At 41.7% G+C, this 17,929-nt stretch overlaps 1 pseudogene across 1 annotated transcript; it reads left to right on the top strand.

The window, feature by feature from the left end:
• Positions 1-9,435: 9,435 nt before the first annotated feature.
• On the top strand, positions 9,436-10,251 carry LOC308355030 (nucleophosmin-like; annotated as a pseudogene). The gene has a single exon. The product of its transcript is annotated as a nucleophosmin-like (transcript).
• Positions 10,252-17,929: the final 7,678 nt, after the last annotated feature.

The following is a 17,929-nucleotide window of genomic DNA, read 5'->3' on the forward strand; positions in this document are numbered from 1 at the left end:
TCACAACCTCCATGACCATTAACTTTCTTTCTTTATAAAAAAAAAAAGAAAGAAAGAAAGAAAGAAAGAAAGAAAGAAAGAAAGAAAGAAAGAAAGAGGGGCACCCGGGTGGGACAGTCAGTTAAGCATCCCACTCTTGATTTTGGCTGTGTCCTGATCTCAGAGTTGTGAGATTGAGCCCCACATTGTGCTCCATGTTCAGCATGAAGTCTGCTTGGGATTCTCTCTCCCTCTCCTGCTGCCCCTCACCCCATGCTCACTCACTCTCTAACTCTCTCTAAAATAAATAAATAAATCTTAAACAATAAAAACAACAGTAACAACAACAAAAGGCTGGGATGCATTGGTGTTGCTCAGGGACTCTCCCAGGACAGGTATCCGTGGCCAAGGGAAGGAACCCATGAAGGTGGGCGGCTCCCAGTCAGCCAATACAGATGTGAATAGTAGAGGGTCATCTTTGGAGAAGGGACAGATGCTGGTCAGCAATATCAGAGCCATTATTCTCATCTCGTCTGAGAAAGGTAGTCAGCATTGTTCTTGGGAGACTTGACTCAGACTAGCTTATACAGTATGGACAGAATTAAGAAGAGACATGACATACGGAATGACTCAGCAGTATCTTTGGCAGGATCCAGTGGATTCAGTGATGCTCTTGAGAGCCCCGCTGCTCTACAGTCCTCTGCTGCACCTCTGTGATGTTCGTTTCAGCCAAGGGAAGGCTGAGCTGGGGCACATTGCTCGCTGGGAGCCAGAGAAGTGATTCTATAAGCTCTCCAGGACACAGAAATCTTTGCACCAGTATTCCCACCAAAAGTCCCACTATTCACCCTTGTTTGAACAATTTAGACTTGTATCTTCCCTGAAAGTAGCCAAGGGTAGATTGGGCCAGGACACTGGAATGATCTATTTGGTGTGTCCTCTACTTTTGGAACCTGGAATGGGGCCAAATGCATAACTAACAGAAGTTGGGGCCACTGGAAATCAGGAAGCAGAAGAATGCTCTCTAGAAAAGTTACCTACACCACCTGTCACACAGCCATCCCTGTACTGTTACTTTTTAATTATTCTATTGCCATTTTACATTATTTAAATGGAAGATAATAAAGTTTAACTGAAGTCATCATTCTTAGGGCTAAAGATCTAACTCGTTCTTTCTTCCTTCCAGGGAAGCCAAACAGTAATGAAATGACAGTGGTTGATCAAATGTCTAATATTTCAATAAAAACTCTTAAAATTGCAGTTTAGATTTGAGACTAAATTGTTTCTCCTCTCTCTTTCCCATTGTAAATCTGTGGGAAGACATACTTGGGTATACCTGGGAGAGAACTGTATGCCATGGGAGGGAAGGACCCAGCTCAGCCTACCTACCGGACTAGAAGGAGGAGGAGGAGGAGGGGGATGAGGGAGGTGGCTGTGGGAGGTACAGGAGGAGTCAGGAAGAGAGAGAAAATCTTCTGAGAGGCCTGACTTACAGCATAGGGACCTGTCCATAGATTCTGGTCAGGAACCAGCTGGGCCATCCTCTGCCTTAAGCAAGGCTTCAAAGGGCTGAGGAGTAAAGAGAAATCTCTCTCCTCATGACTCCCTTGCAGGGGGAGGGAAGGCAGAAAACTCCTATGTGGGAGAGAGTCCATTGAGGAAAGAGACAGTGTTCCCACAAACTGTCATTGTATCACGTCTTCCAGTAAAATTCCTGTTAGGCAGGAGCCGCAGTCACATATGGAGAAACCTTGCCCTTTCATCCCCTGTGAGAGCTGCGTGTCCAGACTCACCAGGAACTTCATCCTTCAGAGACTGAGCTAGAATGCAGGAAATGGGAGGAGAGAAAACATACCAATAGCAACTCACGGAAATGGGACCTTTCCTGGAGCTAGGGGTCGGAAGAAGGAAAAACAGGCAGAAAAAAATTCTTCAACCAGTTTATGTACTGTATTGATTATAGCATGATAAGCATGTGCTCATCTTCATTATAGACAGTTGTTCCTAAGCCTTAGAAATTGATTGTTCCATTTGAGAATGGAAACTGGCCAACTCCCCCTCCTCGTCCTCCCCACCTCCTCCTCCCCCTCCTCCCCACCTCCTCCTTCCCCTCCTCCCCCTCCTAATCCCCACCTCCCCTTCCTCCCCGTCCCTTTCCTTCCCCCTCCCCTTCCTCCCCCTCCCTCTCCTTCCCCCTCCCCCTCCTCCCCACTTCCCCCTCCCCCTCTTCTCCCTCCTCCTCCCAACTCCTTCCCCTCCTCCCCTTTCCCCTTCTCCCCCTCCCCCCCTTCCTCCTCCTTCTCTTCTTTGGTCTTTGGTCTTTTGCAAATGTAATCCATCAATAAAACTCATTTTATGTGCAGTGGGATCATGGTGCTTGGAAAAGAAATAAACAGAGAATAAAACCTTGACCCAATTCCTGAAAATACAACTGAACTCCTTTTTACCACTTCTACCATTATTTAGAATTGAGTGATTGATCAAGAGGCATCACACATCGTCAGGGGGCAAGGAAGCTAGTCTCACACCAGTCAGCTGTCATTGTATAAATCAGGACTGATCCCTGGAGACTTTATAAAAACATCCTCTTTTTTATGCTCTCCCTTAGTGGGATTTACTTACTATGGTCTTTCATCTTAGAGATTTCTGATGGAAATGAGGAAGCAAGGACACGAAGGACGCATGGTAGCCTTCCTCGGTTTTGTCTCTTGTGTTGTTTTTTGACTCTAGCACTTAGAGTCAAAATGTTAAAAAGAAAAGACTCATGGGGAAGCTCAGCTTTTTAGATGTAGAAAGGTTGGTGGAGAATAAAAGGCCGGGTGGCAGGCGGTTCCAGTTAGCAATCTGTGAAGCTTTAAAGGGAACCAAAGGTCTTCATCGGGTGTTGGAAGTATCATCACAAGACCTGTTTCCACACAGCACTGAGGGACCTCTCTGCCCCCTTCACCCGTCATGTTGTTTTCCACATTCCAGAGAAACTCTGCTAAGGGCAGTATTTCTCTTTCTCTAACTATGTGGTCAGGAGCTATCTCACTGGCCTATCCCTTAGGTCCCTAACTGTCCTCAAAGGTGACCCTCACCAGATCTGTCACAGAAGCCTGAGGCTTTTTTATTATTATTATTACTTACTTACTTATTTAGAAAAAGAGAGAACAAGTGGGGGGAGGAGCTAAGTGAGAGGGAGAATCCTAAGCAGGCTCCACGCCCAGCTCAGAGCCTGATGCAAGTCTTGATCTGACGACCTATGAGATCATAACCTGAGCCAAAACCAAGAATCAGACACTCAACCAGCTGAGCCACCCAGGCTCCCCAAAGCTTGAGGCTGTAGCCTGAATGATTTTTTTTTTTCTTGTCAAGTTCACTAGTGAACATGGCTGGACTCAGGTTTCAAGTGTTCCCATGTAGAATCCATCACATCTTAAGGTAAGTTGATATCAACTGCTTAAAGAGGATATTACAGTTTTCCTTTAAGGAAAGTAATATCAGTGGTCCCTGTGTTAATTTCTTCTTTTTTAAGGGTAAAGGAAAGTAAGATTTTGGGATTTGATTTCTGATAAGACTCCACAACTTGTCACCCCAGGTGAGCAAATTATTGACCCCCTGCCTATGTTTTCTATCATTGTATTTATTTTGTTTCATAGATATCTGTGTTAGTCAGTCACTGTATAACAATGATTCTAATTATCATGTATACTCTGAGTATAAATCTCATTACTTGGGGCGCCTGGGTGGCTCAGTGGGTTAAAGCCTCTGCCTTCGGCTCAGGTCATGATCCCAGGGTCCTGGGATCGAGCCCCGCATCAGGCTCTCTGCTCAGCAGGGAGCCTGCTTCCTCCCTTCTCTCTCTGTCTGCCTACTTGTGATCTGTCTGTCAAATAAATAAATAAAATCTTTAAAAAAAAGAATAAATCTCATTACTTGGTCATCACAGTAAATCTAGGTACCTTTATGTTGGTAAAGGTGTGCCAATTCAGACCCGTGCAGTTATGTTTGCAGTGTTCTTAAATATTAATAGTCCTACAGAAGTCTCATTCTAAAATAGAATTGGAAGTGAACTCGAGCAGAAAAATCAGTATTTGCTACCTTTCTTCTGATTCCTGTTCAAGTTTATCAATGGATGATGGCGCTGAATAGATGTTATGTTTGCACAACAACATTGTGTCCTTGTCGCCCCCCGTTGGCTGTGCTAGGATGGGCATGTTAAACCAAAGCATCTTCGGGTTTGGGGAGTGTTCGTGGAGCTCGGTATCTGAGTAGACAGATGGGTCACTAGCCGGTTACACTGATGCTCCCCTGTCTTGGCCTACAGGACCATGTGCTGCCCCATCTTGAGGCTGGACTGGGCCTACGACTCGCCTGAATCACTCGGGTTTGGGGAAAGCAACACTGTCCAGAACCGTGTTGGGGGCCTGGAAGTCCCCACTTTTGCAGTTGGCTACCCTGTTGGGGACCCCGTGTAGACAGATAACTGGGAGAAGGGAGGCCGGGGTGCCATTTCAGGGCCCCCACAGAGCTCAGCCCCTATTCAACCCCCATGTGTCTTAGTTTCAATGGCTTTACCTGACATCTACACAAGGACTGTGAGTGTGTGCACGTGTGTGTGCTCAACGGGACACGACACTTTGCAGAGGCCATGATGACTACAGTATGCTCTCTAGTTGCTTATTGAACACTGAGTATTTTTATCTGAACCAATACAGGCCAATTTCACCATTTCATTTCAGAATGAGTGGTTTTGCTGAGAATATTGAGGGCTCCTGCTAGAATAATTTTTTTTTCATTTTCTTCTATTTTATTTCTTTTCAGTGTTCCAAAATTCACTGTTTATGCACCACACCCAGTGCTCCATGCAATACGTGCCCTCCCTAATACCCCCACCAGGCTTACCCAACCTCCCGCTCCCTCCCCTCCAAAACCTTCAGTTTGCTTCTCAGAGTCCACTGTCTCTCACGGTTTGTCTCCCCCTCCGATTTCCCCCAACTCACTTCTCCTTTCCATCACCCAATGTTCTCCATGTTATTCCTTATGCTCCACAAGTAAGTGAAACCATATGATAATTGACTCTCTCTGCTTGACTTATTTTACTCAGCATAGTCTCCTCCAGTCCCATCAATGTTGATACAAAAGTTGGGTATTCATCCTTTCTGATGGAGGCATATCTTCTTTATCCATTCGTCCATATCTTCTTTATGGACCATATGTTCCTTATCCATTCATCTGTTGAAGGGCATCTTGGTTCTTTCCACAGTTTGGTGACTGTGGCCATTGCTGCTATGAATATTAGGGTACAGATGGCCCTTCTTTTCACTACATCTGTATCTTTGGGGTAAATACCCAGTAGTGCAATTGCAGGGTCATAAGGTAGCTCTATTTTTAATTTCTTCAGGAATCTCCACACTGTTTTCCAAAGTGGCTGCACCAACTTGCATTCCCACCAACAGTGTAAGAGGGTTCCCCTTTCTCCACATCCTCTCCAACACTTGTTGTTTACTATCTTGTTAATTTTGGCCATTCTAACTGGTGTAACATGATATTCCAATGTGGTTTTGACTTGAATGTCCCTGATGGCTGATGATAATGAACATTTTTTCATGTATCTGTTAGCCATTTGTATGTCTTCTTTGGAGAAGTATCTGTTCATGTCTTCTGCCCATTTTTTGATGTGATTATCTGTTTTGTGTGTGTTGAGTTTGAGGAGTTCTTTATAGATATTGGATATCAGCCCTTTGTCTGTAGTGTCATTTGCAAATATCTTCTCACATTCCATGGGTTGCCTCTTTGTTTTGTTGACTGTTTCCTTTACTGTGCGGAAGCTTTTGATCTTGATGAAGTCCCAGAAGTTCATTTTTGCTTTTGTTTCCTTTGCCTTTGGAGACATGTCTTGAAAGAAGCTACTGTTGCTGATGTCAAAGAGGTTACTGCCTATGTTCTCCTCTAGGATTCTGATGGATTCCTGCCTCATATTGAGCAGGAATCTGTCAAAATCCTAGATTAACTTTTTAAGACATAATTTATAGATATGCCTAAAACATGTTGGTTCTCATTATATTTAGTATAAATTAACTCTTTTTAAAAAGATTTTATTTATTTGACAGCGATCACAAATAGACAGAGAGGCAGGCAGAAAGAGAAATGTAGAAGCAAGTTCCCTGCTGAGCAGAGAGCCCAATGTGGGGCTTGATCCCAGAACCCTGATATCATGACCTGATCTGAAAGCAGAGGCTTAACCCACTGAGCCACCCAGGCGGCCCATAATTTAACTCTTTATGAGACTAATGTATAAGATTAATGCTATGCCTATGATGAGCTCAGGAGTTTTGAATTTCGACAAGAAATACTTAGGTATTAAATTAGAAATAAAATACTAATTCAGTGTTTTTTTCAAAGTTTAGTATATCAAAATCACATGGCAGAGTGGTTGAAAATGTATCCTTCTAGCTTCTGATGAATAACATACATTTCTACAGAATGTCATTTAAACATGCTTCAAAGCTATTTCCTAATTACTTAGCAAGTGAATTAGTAAGGATAATTAAAATATGATATGAATAAATTATAAGAACTATCTGATTAGAATTCTCAGGGACTTGTTCAGTAAGCAATATGGTTGCAACAAAATGCTGTTGGGACTTTCTATCTGTGTATTTGCAACCTCTGCACTTTTGCCCTTGATGTCTTGTTTTTGTTGCATTATTTTTTTAAGATTTTATTTATTTATTTGACAGACAGAGATCACAAGTAGGCAGAGAGGCAGGCAGAGAGAGAGGAAGGGAAGCAGGCTCCCTGCTGAGCAGAAAGCCTGATGTGGTGCTTGATCCCAGGACCCTGAGATCATGACCTGAGCCGAAGGCAGAGGCTTTAACCCACTGAGCCACCCGGTACCCTGTTTTTGTTGCATTATTAAAGTTGACTTGTGTTGGTCTTGGGTTCAGTTGCTGCTTTTCTGTTTTAAAAAACACAAATAATTGTTATGTTTAATTAATACACTTACCTTGTGGGTTCTTGCTTAACAGTGTGTAGAGATGGCATATTTTCAGCAACATCATTTTTAAGCTGCAAATTTTATTAACTAGATTTTTACTCTGATACTAAAGTAGATATAAACAAAATGTTTTTAAAATTATTAAACTGTGAGACATCATTAATGATGTGCTACTTATGAATTTTTGGTGTCTTAAAAAGGCAGAGTATAGTATCAGAGCAACAATATTAAAATTATTGTTTTTTAATTTATAGGGAACATATTGGTAATATAAATAGTGTTAAGCTTATATCCATTATTAAGTGCATTTGAGTAATTTGTTTATTAAAATGTTACTGCTGTCAGTGGAAAATGAAGAATTTTTTTTTTTTTAATGTTAAAGAGAAGGGAAAAGAGTGTTGTTGGAGCCCCAGTGAGGACGGCTGTCTGCAGTACACAATCTTCACAAAGAAGAGAGCATCCAGGGAAGGAGCATTTGGTGTAGGGTTGTATGTGGTTTTTACATAAAGAAGTTACAAATCATCATAAGGAAGGTCATTCCAGAAGATTACAGACTGTATCCTATGTTTTCATTTTTAGTTTTTAAATGTTTTATTTAGTTACTTGAGAGAGAGAGAGTGGATAGAGGCAGAGAGAGAAGCAGACTGTCTGCTGAGCAGGGAGCCCGATGCAGGGCTCTATCCCAGGACACTGGGATCATGACCTGAGCTGAAGGCAAACACTTAACCAACTAAACCACCCAGGCACCCCTGTTTTTTTGTTCTTTTAATGAAGCAGACGTACAATGTGTGCTCTGGGCAGAAATAGAGCAGGTGCTTTGAGGTTTTGTCAGTCATTCTGACCTTGGTAACTGTTACAGTGTAGCCTCCCTGGGGTGGGGTGGGGGGGCAGAGCCCACAAACACTAAGGGTTGAAAATTTCCTTTATCACTATTAGTATTTATATCATTGTGAACGTATTTTATCATGGAACACTGGGCACGTCTAAGTAACAGTATTCGGAAAGGAAACAGTATCCTCAGTGAGGTGTCACAGCAGAGTTCATTAACGGCCAACTGGGGAAACCACAGCATGTATGCAGGCCTTGTCCTAGCAATACTGGAAGCATAGATGAACATGTGGGACCTGGGCTGGCGGGATCATCAGAGCTCAGAGAGGACAATGCATAGAAATGGCCTCCTGCCAGAGGCTTGGACAGGGAGAGCAAATCAGCGAGGAGGGAGTGAGGAGAGTAACTCCTCCCCCCCCCACATCACTCTTAGGCTGGTGTCCAGCTCTTTCCACTAATCCATGCCAGACATTAGGGGGCCCGCTGTGTGCTCCACAGAGGTCAGCCCCCAGGCCTCAGAGGCTTACAAAGAAGGGTGGGGTGGACTTACGAGAACACATGGAAATATTCAGCATTCATGGATGACTAAAACATCTTGGGGAACCACTGTCTTGATAATTGGATATTCACATAAAAAATAAAGTATGATGCCATTAATGTGTTACAGTTTGTTGGAAGCACACCACAGGATTGACCTCACTGTGAAATGTTGACATCTATCTCTCTAAAAGCTGGGTATTGGTTCCATAGCCTTTTGGATAACTTCTAACTAAACAACTCTTCTAAATCTTGCCAGTATTTTTAAGGAGTTTCTCTCATTTTTCAAGGTCACTTTATACTGATTGTATATCTTGAAGGAACGAACAACTCTCTACATTTAAGAGCTAAATGGAAATTTACCAGCATTGTTATTCCTTTCAAGAATTACAGATGAAAGAATGACATTTGAAAACTCACATCTTTATAACTTTCAGAAGTATTCGTTCACGATACTAATGAAGCATGATTGTGATGTAACTGAAAAATCACAAAATAATGATTTTGTTTGCATACTCTGTGGATTTGTTTTACAAGAACAAAAGTAAAAGTAGTGAATTTTCCCATAGTTATGATACAGTAGTTCATAGGTTACTTTATTTGTAACCTTTATTTTGTGATCTTTATTTGAGCGGTGTAAGTGGTCTTAATTCGAGTGACAGCTTACCTTAAATTGGTATACAATAACTAACTTTATAAATAGTTTCAGAAGAATAAGAGAATGAAAAAACAGGAAGCTCAAATTTGACGTAAGGTGGATTTAAAAATGTATGGAGTAATGGGAGTCTCCACATTAAGCAGTGGGGTTAGATCATGAGGGTTCATAGACCATAATAAAGTCAATTGAAAACTGGACAAGGAGTCAAAAAAAAAAAAAACAAACCCTGAAAATTTATTTATTTGTATAACCCAGGGATCTGGCCAGATAATATAGACTTATGTCCCTTTTTTTTTCTCTCTCCTTAAAATGATGGAGTTTACAGTACTGTCTCTTCTGGTTTAAAATATTTCATTTCCCCCCTGGTGTGACTCCCTCCGGCATGGCTGCTCTCTGCATTATGTTTATCTCTATCCATCTTCTGTCCCACCCAAATGTTCGCCACCACCCCATGGAGGAGTCGATGGATGTGGACATGAGACCCAGAACTATCTTTGCGGTTGTGAACAAAGGCTGACAAAGAAGATCACGTTGAAGTAGATAATGATGAAATGAGCACCGGTTATCTTCAGGAAGGGTCAGTGCAAGGTGTGAAGAATGAATTGCACATTGTTGAAGCAGAAGCAATGGATTACCACGGAAATCAATTCAAGGCACACTGGCAGCTTTGAAAATGTCCGTCCAGCCAACGGTTTCCCTTGGGGGTTTGAAGTAACATCACCTGTGGTCTTACAGTGGGAATGTGGCTCAGGGCCTGTGCATGCTGGTGGACCATGGGAGATGCACAGTCAGAAGATGAGGAAGAAGAGGATGTGAACTCCTTGGGATGTCTGGAAAGCATGCTGCCCATGGAAGTAGTAGCAGTTTTCCACAGAAAGAAGTAGAACTTGCTGCTGATGAAAATGATGATGAAAAAGAAGATAATGATGATGATGGTGAGGAGGAGGAAGCTGAAGAGAGGCCTCCAGTAAAGAAACCTATACAAGATATTCCAGCCAAAAGTGCACAGAAATTAAACCAGAATGGAAAAGACTCAAAACCATCAGCACCAAGATCAAAAGGTCAGGAATCCTTCCAAAAACAGGAAAAAACTCCCAAAACGTGGAAAAGACCTAGTTCTGTAGAATTCATGAAAGTGAAAATGCAAGGAAGTATAGAAAAAGGTGCTTCCTTTCCCAAAATGAAAGCCAAGTCCATGAGGAGACTGACCAGGAGGCTATGCAGTATCTCCGGCAAGGGAGGAAATCTCTTCCACAAAGTAGTTTGAATGGTTTGTTATAGTTTTTCATCTATTTCATCTCTGCTAGCAGCAGCTATCTGGCTGTCCTTTTCATAATGCAGACTGAGAACTTTCCCTCCCACATCTGATAAATGTCCAGGTTTCCTTGCTATGAATGTATTGTTCAAAATGCCTGTTCGGTTTTTAAAGATGGAACTCCACCCTTTGCTTGGTTTTTCAGGTATGTGTGGACTGTTAGGATAAGACACAGTTATGGTGGTCAGACAAATGGAAATGCCAGGGAGACAAAAATATACAAGACATGTATATGTGTCTTGATAAAGCACAAAGAAATTCATTTAGAAGTTTAAAATATTAACACTACTATCCCCAGTTAACATCATGTTTCTCTGTACAAAAACTATAAACTAAATATATGTTTTCTAAGAAACATCCCAAATAGCGTGAGTTCTCCACCAATTAGGGAATAAGTCATAAATTTAAGTCAATTTTAGCCAGTCTTTAATCCAACATACTGGGCTGAGAAGATGTACCTTCTTTCCATTCAGTCCTGCTTTCCATTTCTGAGATTCTGGTTTTTTTTTTTAAGATTTTATTTATTTATTTAACAGACAGAGTTCACAAGTAGGCAGAGAGGCAGGCAGAGAGAGAGGAGGAAGCAGGCTCCCCACTGAGAAGAGATCCCGATGCGGGGCTCGATCCCAGGACTCTGGGATCATGACCCGAGCTGAAGGCAGAGGCTTTAACCCACTGAGCCACCCAGGCTCCCCCATTTCTTAGATTCTTGATGGTCTCCTTCTTTCCTTTTTGTGAAAAAAATATTACTGATTCACTGTCATATTCCTTCCAACTCAACATGGGGATCTATATTTTCTCCTCAAAACCCATGGTTCTTGTTGACTGGCAATATCACCATCACCTGGGAAACTTGTTAGAAATCCAGGTTGTTAACACAGAACAATTTGATCAGAAAATCTGGAGGCAGAGCTCATATTAGTTTTTTGCCTTTTTTTTTTATTCCTAAGAATGACCTTTTCCCTCTTGTCCACTTAACAAATTCTTACTTTTTTTTTTTTTTTAAATGATTTGGTTCAGATTCTGTCCATTCATAACATGACTGTAACTTCTTCTGGAGGAGAATTTTGTCCTAGTGATGTATTCATCCCTAGTGCCAGGCACAGTCCCCAAGCACAGGACGATCCGGTCATAATCCATAGGGCTAAAACTTTATTATGCCTTTGAATTACCCACAAAGACTCAAAAATATGAACGAACGTAGTAATTCAGGTCAGTGCACAGAGCATCTCACTTTTCAAGCCCCAGTTCAGGGTCACCTGGGGCGAATGGGAGGTGGATCAGCATGGGTTGGGGGATGGTGTTGGAGCGTTGGTGCTCGGCCTGAAGGCTCAGGGGAAATTGGCAGCAGCACAGAATGTCTGAGCAGTTCACGTTAGGCTGAGGTCTCACAGCACGGCTGAGGTCTCACAGCACGGCTGAGGTGGGGAAGAGCCTGCAGCAGCTGAACAATCTGACAGGTTTGCCGAGAAGCATAGGAGCCTTGAAGCCAGAAAAGAGAGTTGTTTAGCTTCTTTCATCTTCCGCTTGGTCGTGGGGAAGGTTGCTGAGCAGTGGCGGCTGTCCTCTGGCTTCTGTTCCAATACTTTTAAATTTAGAGGAGGGAAATTTACCCAGGGAAGGCAGAAACAGCAAGAGAGAAAATATTTCTGAGAACACAGAGGGTCAGGCTGGGACACCCAAGATCATTTGACACGTGTAAGAATTACAGAGACAAAAATACTGTGACCGTCTCTGAGCAGGACAGAAAATACTGACCAGGAGAAGGAAGTTCAAACATGAGAGCAGGTGGTGTGCAAACCCCCAGGTGCCTTTATCTTGACTCAGTCACCTCCTTCCCATCTATGGGAACAGGCCTGGCTGGCTTCAGTGACAGGAGCAATACTGGGGAAACATTGGAATAGAGGCTCTGAATTAGAAAATAATAATAATAATAATAAGTGAGGTGCCTGGGTGTCGTGGTTTGTTAAGCAACTGCCTTCGACTCAAGTCATGATCCTGGAGTCCCAAGATCGAGTCCCGTATCAGCCCCATTCTCAGCAGGCAGTCTGCTTCTCCCTCTGACCCTCTCCCCTCTTGTGGTCTCTCTCTCTCTCAAATAAATAAATAAAATTTAAAAAAAAAAAACAAGTGAAGCATGTATATGCGATTTTTAAAATTGGTATATTCATGACACACTATCATGGACAGCGTGTGACGCACATCGATATTCATAAACTCAGGAAATACCACGATACCCAATCCTTCCAGTAAGACTCCTCAAACAGCATGGTCAGACTAGTGATTGCTTATTTAATTGCCTCAATCACGAGAGAATCTTAATGTAAGCTGGCTCTGTAACACAGACCTTGTGTCTGCCGAAGGCTTGAAGAGGTCTGATGAAGCATCCACTCAGCTAACTGTGACACCACAGAATGGAAAGTGAAGCCAGTGTATTCTCATTTCCCATTTAGCAGCAGAATGTGAAAACAGTTTTTGACAGCGTGCCTGTGAATGATCAGCCCAGTGAGCCATGTGTAACCGCATCATAATGATGCCTTGCGTTTCACGGTCTTTCAAATGGATTTCCTCTGGCAGTATCACTACCTGCAGCTTACAGATCAGAGGGGCCTGCACACACACAGATCTTGTGACGCGGCCCGAGCTGCCATCGCGTCAGTGGTTTTGAAGCCTAAATTCGTACAATTTGTCCTCAGCCTTTTCTTAGCTTCCTTTTCTTGCTGCTGGCATGTTCCTCTTATTTCTGAGCTGGAAAGTCCAGGAAACCCTCTGCACCCCTCAGCATCTACATTGGACCACCGGCTGCACACAGAGGGGAGCTCTCCTCTCTGTGCTCTTGCTGATTCTTAAGGGCATCTCACAGTGCTCTGTAGTTAGTTTGAGATCACCTTTCATCATTTCTGGTCCTACAGCAGAAGTAAAGGAAATAAACAGAAAAAAGAAATCAACAATGATGATGAGTATGATAATAATGATTTAGAATGGGCTAGGAGCTTTAAAAATGATCCCCTGTTTGAACATTACAGTATCCCTAGCATGGAGGTCTGATGTGGGGTGGATATTAGGAACGGCGTCTCAGAAGAAATAGGTAACTTGTCTAAGATCAAACAGTAAGTGGCATAGCCAAGATTTGAACCAATGTCTGTCCAACACAAAAGATCCTCTCCAACTGTATCAAATATTTGACTACATAGTAGGTATCACAATTCACTTTTCCAAACTTGCTTGTCAAATGTTTCATGTAACATAATGACTTATGACTTCATTCATGAACAGTGTCCATGTCTTATCCCGCTGATCTTTCAGTGTCCGCTTTGAATGCTCACTTTTTCTCTCTCTGGCTATACCTGATGCTATCCAATATTTCACTTGATTCAGATTTGCATTCCATTTAAAAAAAAAAAAAGGAGGGGCTGCTTTCTTAGAGGGCAGCATCTTTAGCCAAGAAAAGTGAAAGGAGACACGCTGAGCAGATGTGAAGGACCATTTCTGCTCAAGGTGTGAAGGGTTTGGTGGACATTCATGATCTGGGGGGAAGCAGTCTCCATTTCTCTAATGCACCTATTACCATTTCCTGGAAGCAAAAGGGGCATGTGTTAATGGCTAACATCACAATATTATCGCAGTGCTGTCCTGCCTTCTCCCGCAACGTCACAGTGCACTTCTTTTTACCCTTAAAAATGTGTCTATTCCAAGTTATCCTCAGTACCATTTCTCTTAGGTCTCCAAAAGAGGAAACATTGGCCAACCCTCTGATTTGGGTGGTCTGCATCTTCTTCTCTCTTCCTGAAATTTATTTATAATTTGCTCTCCTCCAAAACTCATTCCCATTTCTAGATATCCCTGCTGAACATTTTCTCTCTTCCTCCTCAATCTCTCTCCCTCTCTTCCTCCCCATTCTCTCACTGTCATGGATTAAAAAGGCTGCCACGGCTCAGAATGTGGTCATCTTTGCTAAATAGAATCATAGCAGAATGATAAATATGAAGAGCATATTTAGTTCAAGAATAACAGCTTTGCTCCATTGCTTCAAGTTTTGTGTGATAATATATGATTAATTTTGGATTTAAATAGTACTAGAAGAGGAAGGGAGATTTTTATCAAGTGAAGACAGGTTCTAAGTGATGGTGAAGCCCTGCCCTGGTGGGACGCAGAGCCAGAGAGACGCATCGTATTTTAGCACCTTCAATTCCTCCGTATGCCCATCATACTTACAATATTTTCCTAAGGTCTTTCTACTGACGGGAGATTGGAATAACTAAAGTTGTTGTTGATGAAGATTCAATTTTCAGTTTTCCATCAGACATTTCAGTGTTTGTTCTACAATAAAATTTAGCGGGGAAGAGATCAACTTATCTTGATTTGCCTCAATGGGATGTAATAGTGTCCTAAATGATTTATGTTCTCATGCTGTCCCCCTCTTGAAAAGGAAGCAGCTTTTGAAAAGAATCACATATACTTTTTAATCTCTAAGTGGAATCTATAAGGTTTATTTTTTCAATTTGGACTCAAGAAATAGAGGTTTCAGATACAAAGTACTGGATCATTGTACTTACTGGTGGTTCATTGAATACACACACAATCGATGTTTTGTCCAATTGAAAATTGAATGTCTTAAGTTCTGTCACCCCACCACCAACATCTGCTATATAGTCAACATGTCATTAAATCAAATACCCACAAGATGCAGGCATACCTTGGCTGTAGATGACAAGTCTGAGGATACATCTGTGAGCAGGCATAGCGAAGGGGGACACATAGAGCTAATCATGCATATCCTTAGAGTTCTGGTAAGTCTGAGCATGTGTGGAGGGTGCCTGAGGGATCTAGCTACAAGAAGTTTATGGGAAGCTGTTTATCTGTATGGAAGGAAAAGCACATTAATGAGATTGAATGATAACAATTCCATGTAACAGAAAAAGCAACAGTTTAGGGACTATGCGAATGACTTTGTGCCAAGGACCTCGTACCCAATGCCTCCAAGGAGAGGTGATGGTCAGACCACCCTGCAGCCCAGACTCCAAGGTCCTGGGGCTGAGCAAGGGCTGCTCTCCTCTCGGGAGGGAGGCCGAGGGCGCTGCTGCTGTTGTCTCCCAGATACTCATTCAGTGGGTTCTGTAACATATCCAGAGCTTCAGCTGATCTCTAATGCAGTGTGTTTCTCCGTCCAGGTTCCTGTGTCTGTTGGTTAGATATCCTGGAAGCCTGAGGTAGAGGATCTCTAGAGGAATGCTGTTACATGAGCATTAGCTTGAGATTGAAGGTTTTCCTGTCCTGGGACCACTTCTCTGGGTCTGTCAACTTTTCCTTACTTCCCTTGTCTCCGGTGTTCTAATCTTTCTTCACCCACGGACCATCCACCCAAACTACCCATGGTTCCCGTGAGTCAGACTGTATTCCTACCTTGCTATTCTCTCTACACAAGATGAGTGAAATTGTGTCCACTGGGTCGCTGCTTTTTGCCCTGTTGATCTTCAGGACCACTCCTCATGCTAGCTTCAATGTGGCCCATCTCCCATATTAGCTTGCATGGTCTACTGACCATGCACCTAGTAAGCGAGCTTTGCCTTTCTCCTCCTCAGTTGCAAGTAATAGGAAAACCCAGCATGGGCATAAGTTTGAGCTGAGGAAGAAACCACCATGGGGCAATAGTGGGTAACACGGAGGTAGCCTACCCAGGAAGCTGATTTGAGTCCTCTCATTCTGTTTGTTCCTGATCTGGAATGTGCCATCTCTACCTCATGACAGACGTATGCTGGGTCACCCTCACCTTTGACTTGTTGTCTTTCCCAGAAACTGGATTATGAAAGACCAGTTCTGCTCTCATGGTCTCTGAGGGAGGCATCTGGATGTCAGACTCTCAGGTCTACAACTCTCAAGAGCTTTTTTTTTTTTTATCATGTACAACGATGTGCTGCCAGTGTCCCAAACTGGGTCCATCAGCCTAGAGTTCTTTGTGGTTTTCATGCTGGGGATGCCAGGGTATTTTCCAACCTCATAGAGACCTCTAATGTCTGTAAGAATTGTGTTGTTCCAGTGGTAGGGCTGCTTGAATTATCCCCTGGACCTCAGAGCCCTTTCAGATTCTGAATCCCACTCAGAACGGATGGTCTTTCCTGTCTCAGTCGGCTCAGGCTGCTCTAGCAAAATTCCATAAACTGGGTCCGTGTTGAACAGCAGACATTTATTTCTCACAGTTTTGGAGGTGGCCAAAAATCTTTCCAGGATTATTTATGAGTCTTGAGTTTGTCTGCTTATTTGTGTTGTCAGTTGTTTACAAAGGTTTTTATTATCATGATCAAATTAACATAATGAATGTGTGATGCATGAAACTGAGTTTGACCATTTCTGGGGTTTGTCATCTAAGGGTTCAATTTCCTTAACAAATTAAACAAGTGTTACCCTTTTTATTTCATATAATTTGTTGTAAGGAAGCGGAATTAAATCAACTAAATATAGGCAGGGCAATATATTGTTTTAAATTATGTATTTGAACACAAAATCAAAATTGATCTAAGTAAATTTGCATTAGTAATAGCACAAGATCTATCATTCTCTATAAAGCCGTATCTCAGCATCTTCTGGGCACCTGTGAAATATAATCTATTCTGAAAGACTGTACTCTTTTCATTTTTCCCCAGATTGTTGGCACTGAGACATATCAGAACACCAATTGGGCTTACTTTGGTAAATCATATATTAAATGTGATCTCTCGCTAATAAGCACATGGATAGTATTATGCAAAATTATATTTCATTTAATTTAAATGCTTCAATTTATGTGGTTGACGTAATCCTGTAGCTTCACATTTATAGCTAGGACAAAACCATTCTTTATTCAAGGATTTTTTTCAGCAGAATGGATTGCATTTAAATATAAATTCATTTTTATGAAGCTTAGGAAATATGTTTTTTTGACATGGAGAAATTTGAAAAAGATAATGAAATGAACTGATGTAACACAGAACAAGAATAATCCCTCAAATCTTAATCAGCTAAAGAGGCAATATAGTTTCATTAAAAAAAATAGTTATATTAAAGTCAGAAGTAATTTGATTGTGATAAAGAAAAATTATATCATCACTATATTTATGTGAAAAGAAGGAATTAGCTGCCTCTAAATTATTATAGCAAATCACCTGCTGGAATTTTCTGAAGCTTTTTATAGTAATATTTTCAATTTTTGCACATACCTTTTTTGCGGTCTAAGCCTGTACTTTCTGTGTTTTTATTATTAAAAATGATAATATATTGCTGCTAGAAACTGGGTATGTCATGTGCACTTAAGTTCAATAAATTTTCTAAGGGACAGGTGCTATCTTGCTATACATACATAGATGAGAAACAATAGGAATAATGCTTAGCAGTACTTGGAGATAATGGAGTAAGAAACCATCAGAATAAAACATAAAATAATTCTCATTTTGATTAAGGATAAATTCAACTGAACTGATACTCTGAAATGTTTAAAAACCTGCTCACTTGTATAGTTGCAGTAGGTTACATAACTTCCGAAGAATACTTTTACATTTATAGATCATGTAACAGATGAATATTTGATTCATTTACTTGTTAAGTGGAATGAAATATATGTATGTTACCTTTGTGTTCCAAGGAAAAGAAAGAAGGA

This window comes from Martes martes, assembly GCF_963455335.1.
Source record: "Martes martes genome assembly, chromosome: 14".
In the NCBI taxonomy this organism is placed as follows: Eukaryota; Metazoa; Chordata; class Mammalia; order Carnivora; family Mustelidae; genus Martes; species Martes martes.